The sequence below is a fragment of the Sorex araneus genome, chromosome 4, assembly GCF_027595985.1.
Source record: "Sorex araneus isolate mSorAra2 chromosome 4, mSorAra2.pri, whole genome shotgun sequence".
Taxonomy (NCBI): Eukaryota; Metazoa; Chordata; class Mammalia; order Eulipotyphla; family Soricidae; genus Sorex; species Sorex araneus.
Window position 1 is genome coordinate 155214788 of NC_073305.1, and position 20028 is coordinate 155234815.

The 20028-nt window shown below is 35.3% G+C and overlaps 1 protein-coding gene across 1 annotated transcript in view; it reads left to right on the top strand.

Moving 5' to 3' along the window:
* LAMA2 (laminin subunit alpha 2) overlaps positions 1–20028 on the top strand; it is a 645380-nt gene that overhangs the window by 166334 nt on the left and 459018 nt on the right. The window lies entirely within an intron of this gene.

The window sequence follows — 20028 nt, forward strand, 5'->3', positions numbered from 1 at the left end:
GCCAAGCAGTGGAATTGCTGAATCATATGGAAGATCACATACTAATTATGAAGAAGAGTCAATATTGTTTTCCCTAAACACTGGACCAGTCAGTGTTCCTACCTGGAGTGGATGAAGGTCCCTTTCTCTGCACACCACGGCCACACTCATTGTGTTTATTCTCTTTATGTGTAACAATTTCAATGCTATGAGATGATATCACATTGTTTTAACTTGTATTTCCTTGGTGATGTAGAGCACTTTTTAATATACCCTTTGGCCATCTGCCTGTCTTCTTTGAACAATTTTCTGTTTGCTTCCTTCCCTCCATTTTGTTTTTTATGAGATTGGTAGTTTTTTTCTTATAAAACTCTACCAGTTTTATAATACCAATATTGCATTTTAACCCTTTGTCAGAGGAGCGGTGGGAAAATATTTTCTCCCAGTCAGTGATTGCCTTTTTATCACAGTTATAATTTGGCCATGAAAGGGGGAGCTGGGAGGGGAGACATACCCAGTGGTACTCAGGCCTTATGCCTGGCTCTGTGCTCAAGGATCACTCCTAATGGTCCTGGGGGACCATATGTGGTGCTGGGAATTGAACCCAGGTCAAGGTATTCAAGACTCTACCCACTGTACTATCTTTTCAGTGCCATCATCATTTTGTTTCTGGGACAGAAGCTTCTCAGTTTATTTTTGCTTCTGTTTTATAGACCAGCGGGATTGAATCACTGAAGATGTCAATATGTCCAATGTAATGAAATGTTCTTTTTTTTAAATCTTTTTGGTCCATACCCAGCGATGATCAGGGGTTTCTCTTGGCTCTGCCCTCAGGAATTACTTCTGGCAGTGCTTGGGAGACCATATGCCGGGGATTGAACTCAGGTCAGCCATGTGCAAGACAAATACCCTACCCACTGTACTATCGCTCAAGCCTGAAGTGTTTTAACCATATTTTCCTCAATATAATTTGTGGATTCAGAAGTGATATTGAGGTCTTTTATGCATTTTTATTTGAATTTTGTGCATGCTGTTAGAAAGGGATCTGAATTTATTTTTTGGCATGTGATCAACGAGTTTTCTCAAAGTATTTCTTGAAGGGGCTTTACTTGCTCCACTTTATACTTTTTTGTTCATTTGTCAAAGATTAACTGTACATATACCTGAGGATCTTATGAACTCTAACTAGACTTAGAGTTTCTTATTTTAAATTATACTATAAAGTCTTGATAACTTGTAGTTTTATAGTATAATTTAAATTGGGGCATAGAGCCTTCCGTATTCTTTTCCTTTAGGATATTTTGGTGATTCTGGGGGTTTTTATTACATTATATAAAACTCAAAAGCTCTTTATCTATGTCTTTAATAAATATCATGAGTATTTTTATAGGTTCTGCTTTGAATCAGCATAGTGCTTTTGGCGAGATTGCCATCTTGACAGTATTAATGCTTCCAGTCCATGAACAGGGAATATGTTTCCATTACAAAAGTAACCCAAAACTAGCAGAAGGAAGGAAATATTAAATAGAGTAGAAACTAATGAAAATGAAATTCAATCTAAATTAAACCAAAAGGTCAATGAAACCAAGAGATTTATTTTTGAAAAACTAAACAAGATCAGCAAACCATTATCAAGACTCACAAAAAGAGAAAAAAGAAAGAAGGAAAGAAAGAGGAAGGAAGGAAGGAAGGAAGGAAGGAAGGAAGGAAGGAAGGAAGGAAGGAAGGAAGGAAGGAAGGAAGGAAGGAAGGAAGGAAGGAAGGAAGGAAGGGAGGGAGGGAGGGAGGGAGGGGGGAGGGAGGGAAAGGAAGGAAGGGAGGGAAAGGAAAGGAAAGGAAAGGAAAGGAAAGGAAAGGAAAGGAAAGGAAAGGAAAGGAAAGGAAAGGAAAGGAAAGGAAAGGAAAGGAAAGGAAAGGAAAGGAAAGGAAAGGAAAGGAAAGGAAAGGAAAGGAAAGGAAAGGAAAGGAAAGGAAAGGAAAGGAAAGAGAAAACTCTGGTAAACTGAATCAGAATAGAAAGGGGAGACTGTACAATAGATACCATAGAAGTTCAAAGGATGAGCTGGGATTACTTTTAAAATCTTTATGCCATGACTGGGCAATTCTGAACAAATGGATACATTTTTGGACTTGTATAATCTCTCAAGGTTAAATCAGGATGAAGCCGGGCACCTGAAAGGGCCAATTACCATTGAAATCAAAATAGTAATCAAATCTTCTTAAAAATGAAGTCCCAGGCCCATTTATCTTTACCATAGTTTGCCAAGTTCTTCCAAAACTTTAAAGAAGACCTACTCCCAATATTTTTCAGGTTCTTTCAGAAAGTTAAAGAAATATGAATCCTCACCAACAGCTTTTATGAGGCAAACACTAATCCTGATATCAAAAGCAGAAACAGCACACTCCAAAAAACCCATACCTATATCCTGATGAACATAGATGCAAAGATCCTCAATAAAATGTGAATGCATGTATTGTATATGTCTACTGATTCTAGTGATTCTAGGAGCTTTTTTGAAGCCTTTAGAGTTTTCTTGGTACAGTATCATGTTATCTGTGAAAAGTGAAAGTTTACTACTTTTCCACTCTGGATGCCTTTTACATATTTTATTTGCCCAATTACTATGGTCAGCAGTAATGATCCTCAACAAAATCTACCAAACTGAATTCTAAAATATATAAAAAAGGTAATTTGCCATGACTAGATAAGATTTATCACAGGGGTGCAAGTATATTTTGATATACATGAGTCAATTAATGTCATATATCACATAAATACAAGAAAAATAAAAACAATATGGTCATATCATGCACGCAGCAAAAGATCCAATACCCTTTCTTGATCAAAACTCTGGGTAAAATGTGGGTTGAAGAAACTTTCCTCAACATAATTAAAGCTATTTACCATAATCCTGCAGAATTTATGGCAGAAAGTACATAAAGGGATATACATGCTAACCTTTCAGCAGCTACATTGCAAACCATAATGTTGAAAAGGAAAAAATGGGTGGTGCGTGGGGAGAGAGAGAAAGAGGGAGAAGGGGAGGGGGGAGGAAGAGGGAGAGAGTGAGAAAAAGAGAGAGAGAGAGCGAGAGCGAGAGAGAGAGAGAAAGAAAGAGAGAGAGAGAGAGAGAGAGAGAGAGAGAGAAGAAGGAACATATCTGCCATAGAGGCAGGTTGATGAGGGATGGGGGGAGGGAGGTAGGGTAGGGAAACTGGGGATATTGGTGATGAGAAATGTGCATTGGTGAAGGGATGGGAACATTGTATGCCTGAAATCCAATCAGGAACAACTTTGTAACTATGTATGTCATGGTGATTCAATTAAAAATAATCCTGGCAAGAAGACCTACAGCATCATAAAGGTGAAAAACTAAAAGCCTTCTATATAATATCAGGCACAAAACAAGGCTGGCCACTCTCTCCATTGCATTTCAATATAGTATTGGAAATTCTGACCATAGTAATTGGGCAAGAAAGATATGTAAAAGGCATCCAGATTAGAAAAGAAGTAAATTTCCACTTTTTGCAGATGACATGATACTGTATCAAGAAAACCCTAAAGACTACAAAAAAATCTCCTAAAAATCACTAGAATCAATAGACATATACAGTAAAATAGTAGGCTGCAAATAAATGCACAGAAATCCATCCCTTTTCTATAGGCAAATAATTCAATAGAAGAGGGAAATTAAAAAATAAATGCAATCACAATTGTGTCTCAGAAAATTAAGTATCTTTGTATCAGCTTACTGAAAGATGTAAAAGTCATATGCAAAGAACATTATACATCTTGTTTCTAAAAATCATTATATATTTTGGAAATTTTAGTTTTGATTTGCTATTTGTTTAGTAGATTGGAAGCAAAAGTCTGTTTTATTTCTTATCGCACTCCACTATATCTTTAAAACAGTGAACAAAGGCATCTATTTATTTTATTTATTCTTGTTTTTAAATATTTGACTTTTATTTCTGATGAATGACTGCAATGAAACCAAGCAAACAGTTCAGGTTGAATTAGTACCTGACTCTTGATTCATTAGAATTTAAAAAGATAAAAACAGGGGATCAATATAATTTTATGTAAAATATGAGTGTTTTTTAAACTTTATACAAATAACAGACCCCACAGTATTCCTGGTATTTTCTGAAAGGTTTTTGAACAATATCAAGGCACTTGAGTCAGTTGCCTTTTCTTACTGAGAGTTGTGTAAGCTGTGATAGTTGATTCTCAAATTAAACGTGGGCATTCAATGAAATAACAAATCTTGTAGTTGCATAAAATTGCTACTGGGAGTTTGTGTTTTAACTTAGTTTCCTTGGTTCTCTTTGACCTTTCACTTAATTCAGAAATTCAGGTGAGATTGACTTTATCAAGAGTCACCATCATCCCAAATTATTTAAATTTACAAATAAGGTGGCTAGCAAAATTTACCTACAATACAAAACACAAATTTATTTAATTGCCTGAAGGCTAAGAGTGGAGCCACTTTGAACTTAGATGACCTCTTTGATTCAGGTTTTCTTTCTCTTTTTGTCTGGAGTCAGATGAGAAAGATATTTAACCTCTCCCATCTGGCTCCATAGGGCAGTTAGGGAATTTAAGGTTAGCACAGGGGAGCAGGCCAAGATGGCTAATTACAGACACTATACAGGTCATCTTTCCAAAGTTGGCCAGAGTGGAGGGCAGTATCAGCCAGTCCTCTGGGGGTTGCCACATTCTACAGAGCCCTGATAAGTACCAAGCATTTTTTTTTTATGGAAGCTGTTTTTCACCTTTTGGAGCTATAACCTCCTAAATTCAGGGGCTGAGTCAGAGTGTCCACCTTCAGCAACTACAAAAGTTGACTGGCAGTCTTACAGGAGATTTTTAGAACACTTGGGTTTTCTCAAAACTTGGGCAACTTGGTGGAAGCAGGAACTCAGTGTAGCAAACACGTCTCCAACTGGGTTTATTTATACTCAGACAAGAAGTGCAGTATCAGTCTCAAATTAGTGAGATTTCTCAGGAAGCCTCAGAGAACGGTTGGAAAAATAGGACAAACTGCCACAGTGATCGGGCTTTAAATCAGTATAGTGGGATGTATGAATTTCCTGAAGACCACACAGTGGACTTTGTGCTCCTGATGACTTGGTCCTTACAAGTCATGGCCTTTCTCCCCCAAGATGTGATATTGAAATTTGGTTTTCCCATTCAGTAGTGTTTCTGTTGTCTGTTGTCTTTTACTATTGTCATCTCCTGGGATATGTGATTAATAGTGATGATTTTATTTCTTTGATTTGTTCTTCATTTGTTCTTTGAGACTTCATATAAAACAAGGGAGTAAATTATTAACATAATGCCATCAATATCTCCAAGTCCTTCTTTGTTTTAGTAAAAATAGTATTTATCAAACATAAAGCTTTCTCTTCTAATTTATAACTGAATGATATCAATAAGAATTTTTTACTAAATAATGTCTATCCTATCACTATTTGACAGGTCAGAGTTGACTTGGACACCCATTTTTAGTGGCACCATTTATGCTTTTCCAAGTTTGATTTGCATCTATGCACATCCATTCTCATACTGTATCTCAAGAGTTAGAGGAATTGGTTTTCTTTTTCCCTCTTCTATTTTTGTTTGGCGGTGGGAGCATACCTGGCATTCTTAGGACTTTTTCCTGGCTGTCCTCAGGGATTATTCTTAGAGATCCTCAGGTGACCATATAGATGCCACAGTCAGCTGCATGCAAAGCAAGTGCTTACCCCATTATATTATCTCTCTAGCCCCTTGGTCCCTCTTCTCATTTCCTTTAATGCTCATAAGATGAGCAAATGCTCAAATGACAGTTCAGGGTTTAAGTGACATAATTCTATTTATAATATGCCCTCATTATTCATTTGTTCCCCCTCCTTCCTAGAAATCCACTTACCTCGTGTCTCGAAAAAGTGGGACATGCTTATAAAATGAAATACTTATGAAATACTTATTTCACTTAACTAAATATTTTAATTTAGCTAATAATTTGATGATATAAGAAATTTCAGCAGGTGTGATAATTAGGTCTTATGGAATTTCTCAGACAAGATTGAACTTAAGAGCTCTGGAGTAACAAATTGAGGAATACATTTATGAATTACATACAAACTAAGGAGCATTATAAGAGGGCATTTTGAAACGTTGGCAATACAAAATGCAACCTTTATAATCATTTAATTTATATTCTGTAATAATCTTGTAAAGTAGCTAATGGTATTAGTTTATTTAATAGTTGAAGACTCCTGAGACATAGAAGAGTTAAAGAACATTTTTTTTTGAATGACACTGATTATGGACAAGATAAAGGTTTCAACCTGAATAGTCTGATTCCAGACTGTGAGTGGCACCAGTATTAATTAACTGGGAGTTGAAGATCTATTCTAGGAAACTGACATGAATTTAAAGTGTTCCATATGTTGTTTGGGTTTAAGAGATGCCACATTATGATCTTCTAGGTCTGAAAAGACCATAGCCTACATTTGCTTTGATATAAAACTTGGGTCTAGGTCTCCCATATTACAGTTCATTTTACTAAAATTCTATTAGCATAACTTCTGTCTCTTCCACTCATTCAATGGAGGTTTATTGGTTTTTCATAAAAATAAAAATGATTATTTAATCGAGAGTGAAGAGCAGTACTTATATGAATAGGTAAATACCACTGAACATTAGTTGTTGATTCAGAAAGAGAAATGGACATTTATTACTTCTCCCTTTTATTTTTTTATTTTTTTTTACTGGATTTTTTTATTTATTTTTTTTATTTTTTTTTTAATTTTATTAGTTTATTTTTAATTAGAGAGTCATCGTGAGGGTACAGTTACAGATCCATACATCTTTATGCTCATGCTTCCCCCATACAAAGTTCAATAACCCATCCCTTCACCAGTGCCCATTCTCCACCACCCGTAAACCCAACATCCCTCCCCCCCTCCCCAGACCCGTCTCCCCCCACCCCACCCTGCCACTATGGCAGGGAATTCCCTTTTGTTCTCTCTCTCTGATTAGGTGTTGTGGTTTGCAAAAGAGGTGTAGTCGAAGTGACATATGCACTTATATGTTCACCGCAGCATTGTTTACAATAGCCAGAATCTGGAAAAAACCCGAGTGCCCTAGAACAGATGACTGGTTGAAGAAACTCTGGTACATCTATACAATGGAATACTATGCAGCTGTTAGAAAAAATGAGGTCATGACGTTTGCATATAAGTGGATCAACATGGAAAGTATCATGCTAAGTGAAATGAGTCAGAAAGAGAGAGACAGACATAGAAAGATTGCACTCATCTGTGGAATATAGAATAATAGACTATAAGACTAACACCCAAGAATAGTAGAAATAAGTACCAGGAGATTGTTTCCATGGCTTGGAGGCTGGTCTCTCATTCTGGGTAACTCAGGGAAGGGACCACCAAGCAAAATGTGGTTGGAGGTCATGTGGGGGAAGGGTGAGGCGGGCGGAATACAGACTAGAGACTGAACACAATGGCCACTCAACACTTCTCCCTTTTATTTGGAGAACTAAAAAATTTTACAAATGACAATGTTTTGATGGTTTATAATTTGCTTTATGAAATAGCTTAAATTACTATTTTTAATATAAATTGTTATCATTGGAGATCCTGATTAACTATTGTAGATTACAGTGGGAAATTTCTTCCAGATTTTGACACACTTGATAAGTCCTAGAAAAATTTAATAATTCACTTAGGAGAAAGTAGCTACTTATTTTACAAATTGTTTATTATTAGATATTTATTACTGTGAGATTTTTTATTTTTTCCAACTCTGCTACTTACTCAAAGCACATTTTTAGCAAATGTTCTGATCATAATGTGTTTCAATTTATATATTAGCAAAATAAATATTAGAGTATCAGGGGAAGTCATTTGAAATAATGATAATATTAACATAACATCTAAATTCCATCTGGCAAATTATGTTTATTATGAATTCCTATTATTGCTGTAATCTTAAGGAGAAAAGTACTTGTTTTAATAGTATACATGCAAAAATCCTAGATAAATAAAGAAAAACGTGTATAATTTAAAAGACAACAACAGGGATCCAATAGATAATAGGATGGTAGATATATTCCATTTTATTTGTTTTCCAGTACAATTTTATATTATAATATGTATTATAATGTATAATATTATATTATGATAATAAAAATCTATTTTCTCAGAGCTGTTCTTTGATTTATTTAGGAGAAAGTTAACTGCAAAATGGGATAAACAAGCAGGAATACTTTTAAATAAAGTTTTGCTGCAAATATTGAAGTTATGGCTATTCTAGATTATTCATATCAGTTTTAGAATGAGATATTTTCACATGTAGTTTCCTCACTAACTTCAGTAAACAATTCACTTTACTCAAGTTCCCACAGAACTAAAAATACATTGATCAAAATATGTGATCTTTACCTACAGACATCAGCTTAGGTATTTTCTTTCAATGGGGTTGTATTTTGGGCCATACCTGGTGATAGTCAGAGCTTACTACAGGCTCTGTGCTCAGGGATCACTCCTAGCAGTGTTCAGGGACCATGTCTAGTGGCAGGGATTGGACTGACATTAGCTGTAGGTGAGCTGAGCTCCTTAATCCCTATGCTATCTCTCCATGACTTTTGTTTTTTCTTGACATAGTCTTTATTGACCTTTCAGGGACATTTTTAGTGAGACAGTTAATGATTTTACATGAGAGTTATGTCTTGTAGTACTGTTGTCCCTTTGTTCATTGATTTACTCTAGTGGGCGCCAGTAACGTTTCTATCACGAGACTTGTTACTGTTTGTGGCATATCGGTATGCCACGGGGAGCTTGCCAGGATCTGTCGTGCGGGCAGGATACTCTCGGTAGCTTGCTGGGCTCTCCGAGAGGGACAGAGAAATTGGACCTGGGTCGGCTGCATGCAAGCCAAACGCCCTACTTGCTGTGCTATCGCTCCAGTCTTGTAAGAAGTTTGAATTAAAACTAGTTTGCAATTATTTTCATTCTTCTGCATCTTTATGTGGATAACTTGGAAGAAAAGTTTCCTAGAGTCTTGAAGCATTACTGTAATGATAGAAACTTTCTATAATAATAAAACATGAAATTTATGAAAGTTATTCAATAATTCATCTTTTTAATTTAAAAATAAAAGTGGTGATCAAATTTTTAATCTTCCAGGAAGGCTGTTATAATTCTTTTATATCATCTTCTATTTTCATTCTCCTCATTTCTATTAAGATGATCTGTTGTCCCATATCTTAGAGAGCATTATGACATATGCCTATTTAGAATAAAATGTGAGATTTATGCAATTAATAATCATCCAACAGATAGGAATATTTACGATACACTCAGTATTTAATATTAATATCTCATTATCTAATAACGGGAAGATGACATAAACATAGGATGTATTTAAAAACTTAACAAGGGTTGGGCATGTGTCTCAGTGGAAAAATGCATGCTCTGCATGTATCTAACCTGAATTCAGTCCCTAGCACTACAAAACATTATACAACAAGACTTAAATATCCCCGGGTAAATATATTTCTTTTCAGCAGTCAAATTTACATAAAGATTTTTGTGTATAGAGAAATCGCTACAAAGCATTAGCTTATCAAATGATGATTCAATGTTTCTTTCTATGTAGTTTCACTAGGTTGTAAGTTTTATTTTAAGGTGTGGGTCCTCAATTTAAGAGCTCAGACTGTAGCAAATCTGCAGAGGGCCTTCCCCATGATGCTTGCTTAACTGGACCAGAAGTTCAGTGGCAAGGCCTAAATATGCAGTGCTACTTAAGCCTTGAGGCGCCAGGATCCATTAAGGTTACCCTGGCAGTGCTTGGAGCTGTCCAAAATTATACCTTGGCAATGCTTGGAAGGCCATTTGGTGCCAGGAATCAAACTTGGGCCAGCTAATTTACAGGATCTCCTAGCCCCAAATTGTTACTTCTTAAAAGTAGGGATGGGGGTGGTGGGAGGGATACTGGGAACATCAGTGGAGGAGAATGGGCACTGGTGGAGGGATGTAAACGAAATGCAAACATGAAAGTTCATTAGTTTGTAACTACCTCATGGTGATTCACTAATAAAAATTGAAAAAGAAAAGTAGGGATCTCACATAGTTTCTGTTTTCTTTTTCTTTTGCTGTTTTATTGGCAGTACTCAGGGTTTCCTCCTGTCTCTTCTGTACTCAAGAATCACTTGTGGTAGGTTTGGGGGACTGGGGATTGAATCATGGCCTGCCGAGCCAAGGCAAGCAGCTTACCTGCTGTATTGTCACTCTGACCACAAAGATATCTCACTGTTTATGTCTGTCGTAGTGCTATACATTTAGCAGCAACCCAAAAAACGCTCCAGAGCCACTTTTAAAATCAGTTTTGTTCCCCCCTGATTTTCTTTAGGTCACTTGCTAAATTAATGAATGCTAAATTAAGTCTGGACGAGATGATAATCTTCCTGTACAAAGTGCTCTACATGGATACATCTTCTTAGAACAGTAGAATATAATTAAAATCACAGTGCCTTACTTGCTTTAGTGGTTTTCTTTTTTTTTTTAGATCATTGATTCAATGTCACAAATAAAATTTGTAGTTAATTAAAAAAGGAATATATTGTCTCCCAAAATGAATCTCTACTGACCTTTTAATCATTAATAACCAGTGACTTGTCTTTATTGTGCAGAACATTACATCTAATTGTCTCTCCTTTCGTCTCCTCCGAGTACTGCAGTTCCATTGATCTTCGTACAAAATCAGATCACATACTCTTTTCAGTGAAACTTTCCAACAGATTCCCTCGTGCTCAGTGAGACAAGCACACCGGCCCACAGGCCTAGCCTTACTTGCCCTTTCAACTCTGACCTTTTGTCTCTCTCCATTGGCCCTGCTTGCTCTTTCACTGGGTCTTCAAAAGCCAGGATTCTCTGGCTTACAGTCTTTGCACTTGCTATTTTTTTCTGCCCGGAATTATTTCCCCTAACTTCCTAGAGCTTGTTTCCTTATAACATTTAGTTTTTATTTAAGTGTCACCTCTCAGCTAGGAACTCCCTTGATAGCCATACTTAATATTGCAACATCCTCACTAATTTGTAACCTATTTTTCTGGCTTTTTCATTATAAATGCTTTACCATCTTACTTGATATGTACATCTCACTAATGCATATCGAAGGAAGAATAAATATAATTGCATTTTAAATGCAATTTCCATGACAATGAAGGTGTTTTTTTCTGCAATATCTTTTATATTTACCACATTCTGAGTACTTACGATACAATCACTAAAGAGTATGAGGCTATTAAATGAATGATGCAATATTACTCTGATTGAAGTATTTATAAAAGAGATCCCGGACAACTTTTTCATCATTTAGACCACATTAATTACAATTCTTAATTATGTATCTGATATTAAGATTTTTCCTTTCCGTCATGGCTAAACCTCAATTTCAGATTTTAACTTTTAGTTTTGTGCAACTTCTGAAATATCTGCATAGTTTTTCATCCTTTGAGTAAATTTTTGAAAGCTGTTTATCTTCCAGTTCCTTTCCTCTTCAGATTTGGGCAAATTTCTTGGAGGTAAAAGCTAAGCAGAGGATCGAGCTAATTTCTCTGTGGCACATGCAGCTCATGTCCTGAGATTGCAGTACTGAACTCCAATGTTTATGTTCTCATCCTGTGAGCATATGACAGCTCTAGGATTTACCTTTTTTACTTTGAGCCTGTATTCACCCATTGATTTATCAAATCAAAGCCTTGAGAGGAAAAATGATTGCTCCTCCTGATCTGTATCCTTATCTTATAATCAAGTCAGGCTCTCTAGTTGCTCTGAGACGCCTGCCAATTGCTGTATTTCAGCATGTATTCGACTTTCTAGCTGTCTTTGAGATAAAATGTGCATTTCTTTTATCCGTAATTTTAAAAATAGAGTGTGCTATTTAATAAGAATTGTATGTACCCGGGTTCGATTCCTCAGTCCCTCCTGGAGACCCTGGCAAGCTACTGAGAGAGTATTCCGCCCACATGGCAGAGCCTGGCAAACTAGCTGTGGCTTATTTGATATGCCAAAAACAGTAACGACAAGTCTCACAATGGAGACATTACTGGTCCCACTCAAGCAAATCGATGAAGAACAGGAAGATAGAGCTATTACAATGCTACAGTGCTATTTAAAGTAGAAAGAAATAAAGGAAATACTGTCCTAAACTTGGAAACACTATGCCCTTATCTGCCTTGCATACTACTCAAAGAAAAATAATACATTTGTAAAGTATTTACTGAGAAGTACTTCACAAGCACTTTTTTAAGTCAAAGTTCTGACCTTGAAGATTATAAAATCCTTTTATTTCCAGAAGCTTCTTTCTTTCTTTCTTTCTTTCTTTCTTTCTTTCTTTCTTTCTTTCTTTCTTTCTTTCTTTCTTTCTTTCTTTCTTTCTTTCTTTCTTTCTTTCTTTCTTTCTTCCTTCTTTCATTCTTCCTTCCTTCCTTCCTTCCTTCCTTCCTTCCTTCCTTCCTTCCTTCCTTCCTTCCTTCCTTCCTCCCTCCCTCCCTCCCTCCCTCCCTCCCTCCCTCCCTCCCTCCCTCCCTCCCTCCCTTCCTTCCTTCCTTCCTTCCTTCCTTCCTTCCTTCCTTCCTTCCTTCCTTCCTTCCTTCCTTCCTCCCTCCCTCCCTCCCTTCCTCCCTCCCTCCCTCCCTCCCTCCCTCCCTCCCTCCCTCCCTTCCTTCCTCCCTCCCTCCCTCCCTCCCTCCCTCCCTCCCTCCCTCCTTCCCTTCCTTCGTCCCTCCCTCCCTCCCTCCCTCCCTCCCTCCCTCCCTCCCTTCTTTCCTTCCTTCCTTCCTTCCTTCCTTCCTTCCTTCCTTCCTTCCTTCCTTCCTTCCTTCCTTCCTTCCTTCCTTCCTTCCTTCCTTCCTTCCTTCCTTCCTTTTCTTTCTTTTGTTCTGTTTTGTTTTGTTTGTGGGCCACACCCAGTGGTGCTAAGGGATTAATCCCTGGCTCAGTGTTGAGGGATTAATCCTGGCTCTGTGCTCAACAATCACACCTGCCAGTGCATGGGTGCTAGGATCAAACCCAGGTTGGCCACATGCAAGGCAAGTGTCTTGCCTGCTTTACTATTTCTCTGCCCCCCTCCCTGCCAAGTCACATTTTAATAGGAGGACTTGGTTTGCTGGTAAAGAGATTTGACAGTTAATTTACATAATTTAGAAAAGTGGAAATATCATGGAAAAACAGAATAGGTCAGTACAGTCATGAGAAAAGACTTCACTTAACTCCTATGTCGTGTGTATACATTGTTGCAAAAGTATTTCTCAGTAAAGCAGTAGGGCGTTTGCCTTGCATGCGGCCAAGCCAACCGGGGTTCAATTCCTCCGCCCCTCTGGGAGAGCCTGGCAAACTACCGAGAGTATCTTGCCAGCAGGGCATAACCTGGCAAGCTACCCATGGCGTAGTCAATATGCCAAAAACAGTAATAACAAGTCTCACAATGGAGACATTACTGGTGCCTGCTTGAGCAAATCGATGAACAATGAGATGACAGTGAAAATGACAGTGACTTCATTTGATATTTGAGTGAAGAATTGAATAATAGAAAGTTACAGCTTTTGGGGGGAAACAAGTAAAATTTATACAAGGCAGACAAAAATTTCAGCATGTTGAATCCAAAAGGAGAGAGAACAAAAGGGAATGCCCTGCCGCAAAGGCAGGGTGGGGTGGCAGGGGTGGTGAGAGGGATACTGAGATCATTGGTGGAGGTGAATAGGCACTGGTGGAGAGATAGGTAAATGATCACTATATGAGTGAAATGCAAATACAAAAGTTCATAAGTAACTGTACATCATAGTGATTCTCTAATAAGATTTTTTTTTTAAAGTTTCAGCATAGTGAGGAAGGGAAAGAAGGCTAATGCAACTGAAACAGAGTGATCAACAATACAAGTTGCAGGATATCGGGGAGCTCTCCAGACCTACTTATTTACTCTGGGGACTATTCAATTATGATAAGGAATCAGAGTTAATCCTGGATATAACAAAAGAACTACAATGAGACTAAAGCAAGGAATAGTAATATGTCATTCATTTCATTAGAAGTATTACTCTACCTGCAAAGTGGAGAATGTAGTGGATGATGAGTCAAAATTAGGCAGAAATTAGAAAACTATTTTATTTCCGACAAGGACTGATGGCTACTTCAACTATGTTGGTAGTAATAGAGACACATGTGATAGGCTTGGATTTATAGTAAAGCGTTTTGTTTGCTTGTTTTATTTTGAACAACATAGGCAGGACTTACTCCTGACTACACATAGAAATGACTCCGGGTGGGACGATGGGGATCAAATGTAGTACTGGGAAACAAACTTGGGTCAACTGTGTGCAAGGCAACACCTCACTCTCTCCAGTCTTACAGTGTAGCTTTTAGATGAGAGGAGAAAGTTAGGAAGAAATTTTGAGTCCTAGGATTTTTTATTGGAAAAAACTATTGTACTGAGTTAGAACAGACTGAAGGAAGTGGAAGATTGTAGAAGCTCTGTGATATTTACAGACTCAGTTTCAACATGTTCTGTTTGAAAAGAACATTAAACTGCCAAGTGGGAATATTGAAAACAACTGGATTTATGAATTATAGTTCAGACTGAAACTAGTAGTGCATCAATTTGTATATCACCAACAAAGAGATAATGTTTAAAGTTTTCCTTGTTTTAGATCATCTAGAAAAAATAAGCATAGAAACAAATGAAGGCCTAACTAATTGAAGGTGGATGAAGAAGAGAGAAAGGGAAAGTAAAATCAAAAATTAAAATAATATGACTCCAAAAATTGAGATTTAATTTGGAGGCTCCCAGTACAGTAATCTATATTGTATTTATTTAAAGACACAGATGTTGACTGTCTGATTTTTCAAACTAAGGTAACAGCTAATAAAAAATACAAATAAAATAGATTAGAGGTTCTCTTACTTATTAGCCAAGTGATGTTAAAACATTAAAAGTAATATATAACCCATCAAAACACTTGCTTATTTGTTTTTATAAATATTTTAATGTGCCTTTTCAGCTGTTTGCTTTTGGAAGGTCATGATAGATTAATCTCAAATTACCAGAAACAATGAGCAAAACTAAAATAAAAATCAGCCTGGCAATATACTGTAACTCTGGAAACCAACCTCAAACACTAATGAGCAGTTGCCTTTTCACATTGGGTCATTATGATGCTATTAATGTAATGCCAGGGTGAAAGAAAATATGAATAAAATTACAAAAGAACAGAGTGCACTTAGCTATTTGCCTTCATGCTATTTACTATTTCTATAGCTTTGCAGTAGTAGGCTGGAATATACAATTTTTTCAGTAATCATACTTTAATACAAATTCCAGTTTTGTTTTGTCTTTACTGCCACTTCTTTCAATTAATTCATCATACATGATAAACTTTTCCATCCATCATTGTTGGAAATATTAGTCAATTAGTAATCTTGAAAATACAGCAATTAAAATAAAAATTCAAGAAATAAAGTAATAAAGTAAAATGATATATTCTCTGGTTTTAGAATATATTCAAGGAAAGTTATTCAGTCACAAAATAGATTCCATTCTAAGATTATAATTTAATTGATTTTATTAGAGTACTCTTAACTGAGATGTCATGAAACACTTTACTAAATACCTGGCAGATTACTGTCATGATTTTCATAATTCTCCATGCTTTTATATGATTCTAAGTGTCCCTATCACCTTGTTACATGTGTATCTAGATAAAAATAGTTAAAATTCAGTGAGACACTGTGGAGACATTCAGTAGGTATTTACCTTTGTCCATTGGGGCTGGTTTAATAAAATATCATAGACTAGGTAGCTTATAAACAACAGATATTTATTCTTTTACAGTTTTGGATGCTAAAAGTACAAGATTTCTCTTTTAAGTCACACATAACAAGAATTTAGAAGGCTTTGTGTGGTTTCTTTCATAAGGGCACCAATCAGATTAATGAAAGCATTAACTATGGATTAATTATCTCCCCAAATTCCACTTCCTAGTAATGGCACCTCAAGATCAGAATTTCAGTAGACAGTTTTCGGGTAGCCATAAACGTTCAAGCTGGTCTGTTACTCTGTTTGGTCATGAGATATAGAATATCCTACTTCATATATATTTTCCTTTTAACAGAAAGTCTTAAGGCTTCTTAATTCATCCACGAAAGTTTCATTTCTTATATTGTCCTTCGATGTCAGAAAAATTCTCTTTCAGAAATCTATTTTTATTCATATAATTATATACACTCACAGTCAGTAATAGTTTTCATTTTCTTTAAAAACGACTATGTTTCTCAATTACTTTTTTCCTTTTCCTCCTGACTTGTGCAGCAATGGGATTACAGTTTAATTTTTGACTGGGCTCTCAGAGTGCACTGTAGTTCTTATTTGGATTTCTAGTAAAATATATAACATATATTTTTGAATATTTGTCAATCACCATTTTATTTTGTGTATATAACTATTTTATGTGCCATATAAGGTGGTCTCTTACTATATCTATTTCCTGTATCTGGCTTATTTTATTTAACATAATAACTTAAAGTGTAACATAATAACCTAAAGTTATATCTGGTTGTACTATGTGTCAGAATTTCTAAGATTGAATATTTCATTGTGTGCAATGAAACATATTTTATTTAATTGTGTACTTGTCATCCACAGAAACTTGAGTTGTCTCCACTTATGGACTATTGCAGATAATCCAGTTATGATCACAGGCTAATTAATAGATATTTGAGGTTCTGTTTATATTTTCTTTGTGTTTTATACCAAAAGTGGAATTGCTGGATTATATGGTAATTCTATATAAAAAATTTTAAGGAACTACCATATTTTTCCACAGCAGCTATATTATGTACAAAACACATAGTTTTAATTTTCGTATACATTTTCCAATGCTAAATAATAATATTTTTCACATTTTCTTAGAGTTGCCATTCTAATGGGTGAGGTGGTAATGATCCAGATTTTAATTTTTAGCCCTCTACTAATTTTTGAGACAATTTTGGAAAAATTTTTCTGAAAGACAAACTTTTAGACCATATGCTGTTAGAAATAAGAGCAATAAAGATTGCCCATTTAAAATCTGAGAAGCTCAAAATATGCCAAATATATGCATTATATTGAATGAAGTTAAATCTTTCACAATTTTGCTCTAATTCCAGTAATAGATCAGAAATACATGGGCAAAGATAGCCCAAAGAACCATATACTAAATGAACTTTTATTTATATTTGTATACTTGGTCATTTTTAATAGAAATAATTTTATAATATAATAATATACATAGTGTACTTGTGTCTGGAACAGACACTTTCATTTCTATAAAATCACTGCCAATTTTTATTTGAAAGTCTATTCTTATCACAGGCACTGTCCTCAAAGTATCTTTCTTATTTTTCTCAACTCTATGATACTTTTAGAGATGAGAACATTTTGTATTTAGAGATATGGAACAACTATATCCAAATTTTACTATTGGAAAATAGTATAATTAAAGCCCAAATCAAGTTCTTTCTGATTTTGGGTCTTCCAATAATTTAGTTTTTAAAATGTCATATATAGATTCACAATATTTCTTCAAGTATCATGTTTGATAAAACAATATTTTATACTTAAAATTAGAATTTGGCTATCTAATTAAAGAGTATAATTACATAATAACTTGAAACATATGTTTAAATAAGAGTTCTTGGTAATTTCTTTATAAGTGTTCATTACTTTTTCAATAATTATATGGGTGCAGAAGATTGACACATAATAAATAGATGTCCATAAGTTGCTGTAAAATAAGTAGACATAATTATTAATTGATGCTGTCTTAAATTTTCTTCTTTGATTTTCTGTGATATCAGTTTACTTTCATTTTCTATATTGTCTATATAAATTATTGCTTAGGTAGCATAAATTCGTGAGCTAATCCAATGGAGTTGGAATGTAGTGTTATTACTACATTAGGATTGCACCTTCAACTTTCCAGAAGGGTTAAGCTTCACCAGGAAACAACAGTGTTGATTGATTGCTTAAGTGGAAATTTCATTAGGGAAAAGTACAAAGTGTTATTCTACATGATAAAAAGAAACCTCTTATTTTCAATTTGGCTATACTTTCAATTACATGAGAATTTTTATTCCTGTGTGTACACTGATTACATTAGCTGTTTTAATTCTCTTAAATTTTATTAAAATGTCTATTTCCAATATTATTTTGAACCTCATGCCTATATGAAAGTATATTTTATCAAAATTTTCCTTACATGTTGAGAAATCTTTATGTTATATTACTTCCCACTGAGTTTAAAATGAGTATTTTCAAATTTTATTCTTGACATGTTTTCTATTCCTTCTTTCTTCCCCGTTGATAGTTGTTTTTCCAGGTATGTCTTAAATTTATTAGCAAACATATGGCATTTTGGCACATAATCAGAATGATTTTATGACAATATATGTTTTGCAGAAAAGTGGGAGCATAGTAGTTGTGCAAAACCCCTTTTTAAAATGTGCCACTACTATTTAAAAACTGCGTGTACTGTTGTATGATGGCAATATTTGTGAAGTGAAATACAATAGATGCATGGATAATATTTTTATTGGGTAATTTTAAAATAAGAGTAGTTTTCATTGAGAGAGAGACAAAGAGAGAAGAAAATTGCCTGCCATAAATGTGGGAGGCGGGGGGCGGGCAGAAGGGAAACTGGGAACACTGGTGGTGGGAAATGTACACTGGTGAAGGGACGGGGGTTGGAACATTATATTACTAAAATCCGGTTATGAAAAACTTTGTAACCATGTGTTTTAATTAAAAAAAAGAGTTTTCTTCATCGTCACTAACATTAATTTAATTTGGGATTATTATGCAAATAGCATGGGGATGGAGATGGCATGTTTTGCTTGCATAGGAAACTGCTTTGCTCTCTATAACCTCTGTGTCCATCCAGAACACTGAATAGACGTAGTCCTGGGTCCCAGTCACCACTGAATGTAGCTCAGATGAATTTAAGTACCATCAGTGTGGGACCAAACACCGAGGTTCAAATATCACTGTGATGTTGAGCCTTGGCGTTCAGCCTACCATACTATTTGGCTGGCGAAATATTACCCAGCGTGTCTGCTGGGCTCCTGGAGCTCTGCTGGGGAGGCCTAAAAATTAAACAATCACGTCAGCAGCATTAACAATTAGGTCCATTTTCTTCCAGTTATTCTACATACATAAACCGAGATGTGCTCATATGCATAAATGCATTCCTTTTAAGATGGTCTCAAGCTGTAGATAAAGTTGAGGTTTTTTTAAAACTAATATTATATTATGAACACTTTCCTCATATAATTACATAGTCTTTGACAATTAGTTATTTAAGTATTAAATTGCAAGCATATGGTTTTATAAATTTGACCATGTTCTTTCCAGACCTAACTGTTGTGGATTCCTTGAGAAGAAATGAAATTTAAAAAAAAAACAAAAACACTTAACAGAATTTAAGAGACTTTCTGATATCTGAAAATACCATTAGAGCAAGCAAGCAATTTAATCTTTCAAACCCACTAATTAAATCTATCAATAAATAAATTATTTGAAAAAGTATGCCGACATTGCATTCATAATAACTTTTCTATATTCTTACCTATAATAATAATGATAATAATAATAATAATAAAACCAAACCAGACCAGACCAAACACCCAAACTAAATGACTTCCTTAAGGAGAATTAGGATAGATGGGAGTTAGGACTCATGTAAACCTGACTTCCAATTGCAAGATTTTTATCCACTAATCTAATTTCTCTGTCTCTTTGGGCCATTGTATCCTATTTCAGTTCCAATTTTCAGACTGTTTCTATATTTTCCTTATTAACAACACAAATGGTTGGTTTTCCTTGAAAAATTATGTAATAGTATAACAACTAAGATTTACTACATAAGCTAGATGACATTGTTGCTACTAGATACAATAGTAATAGTGAAAGCTCAGCTTTTCACATATATTATATTTCATAAGTACCACAAA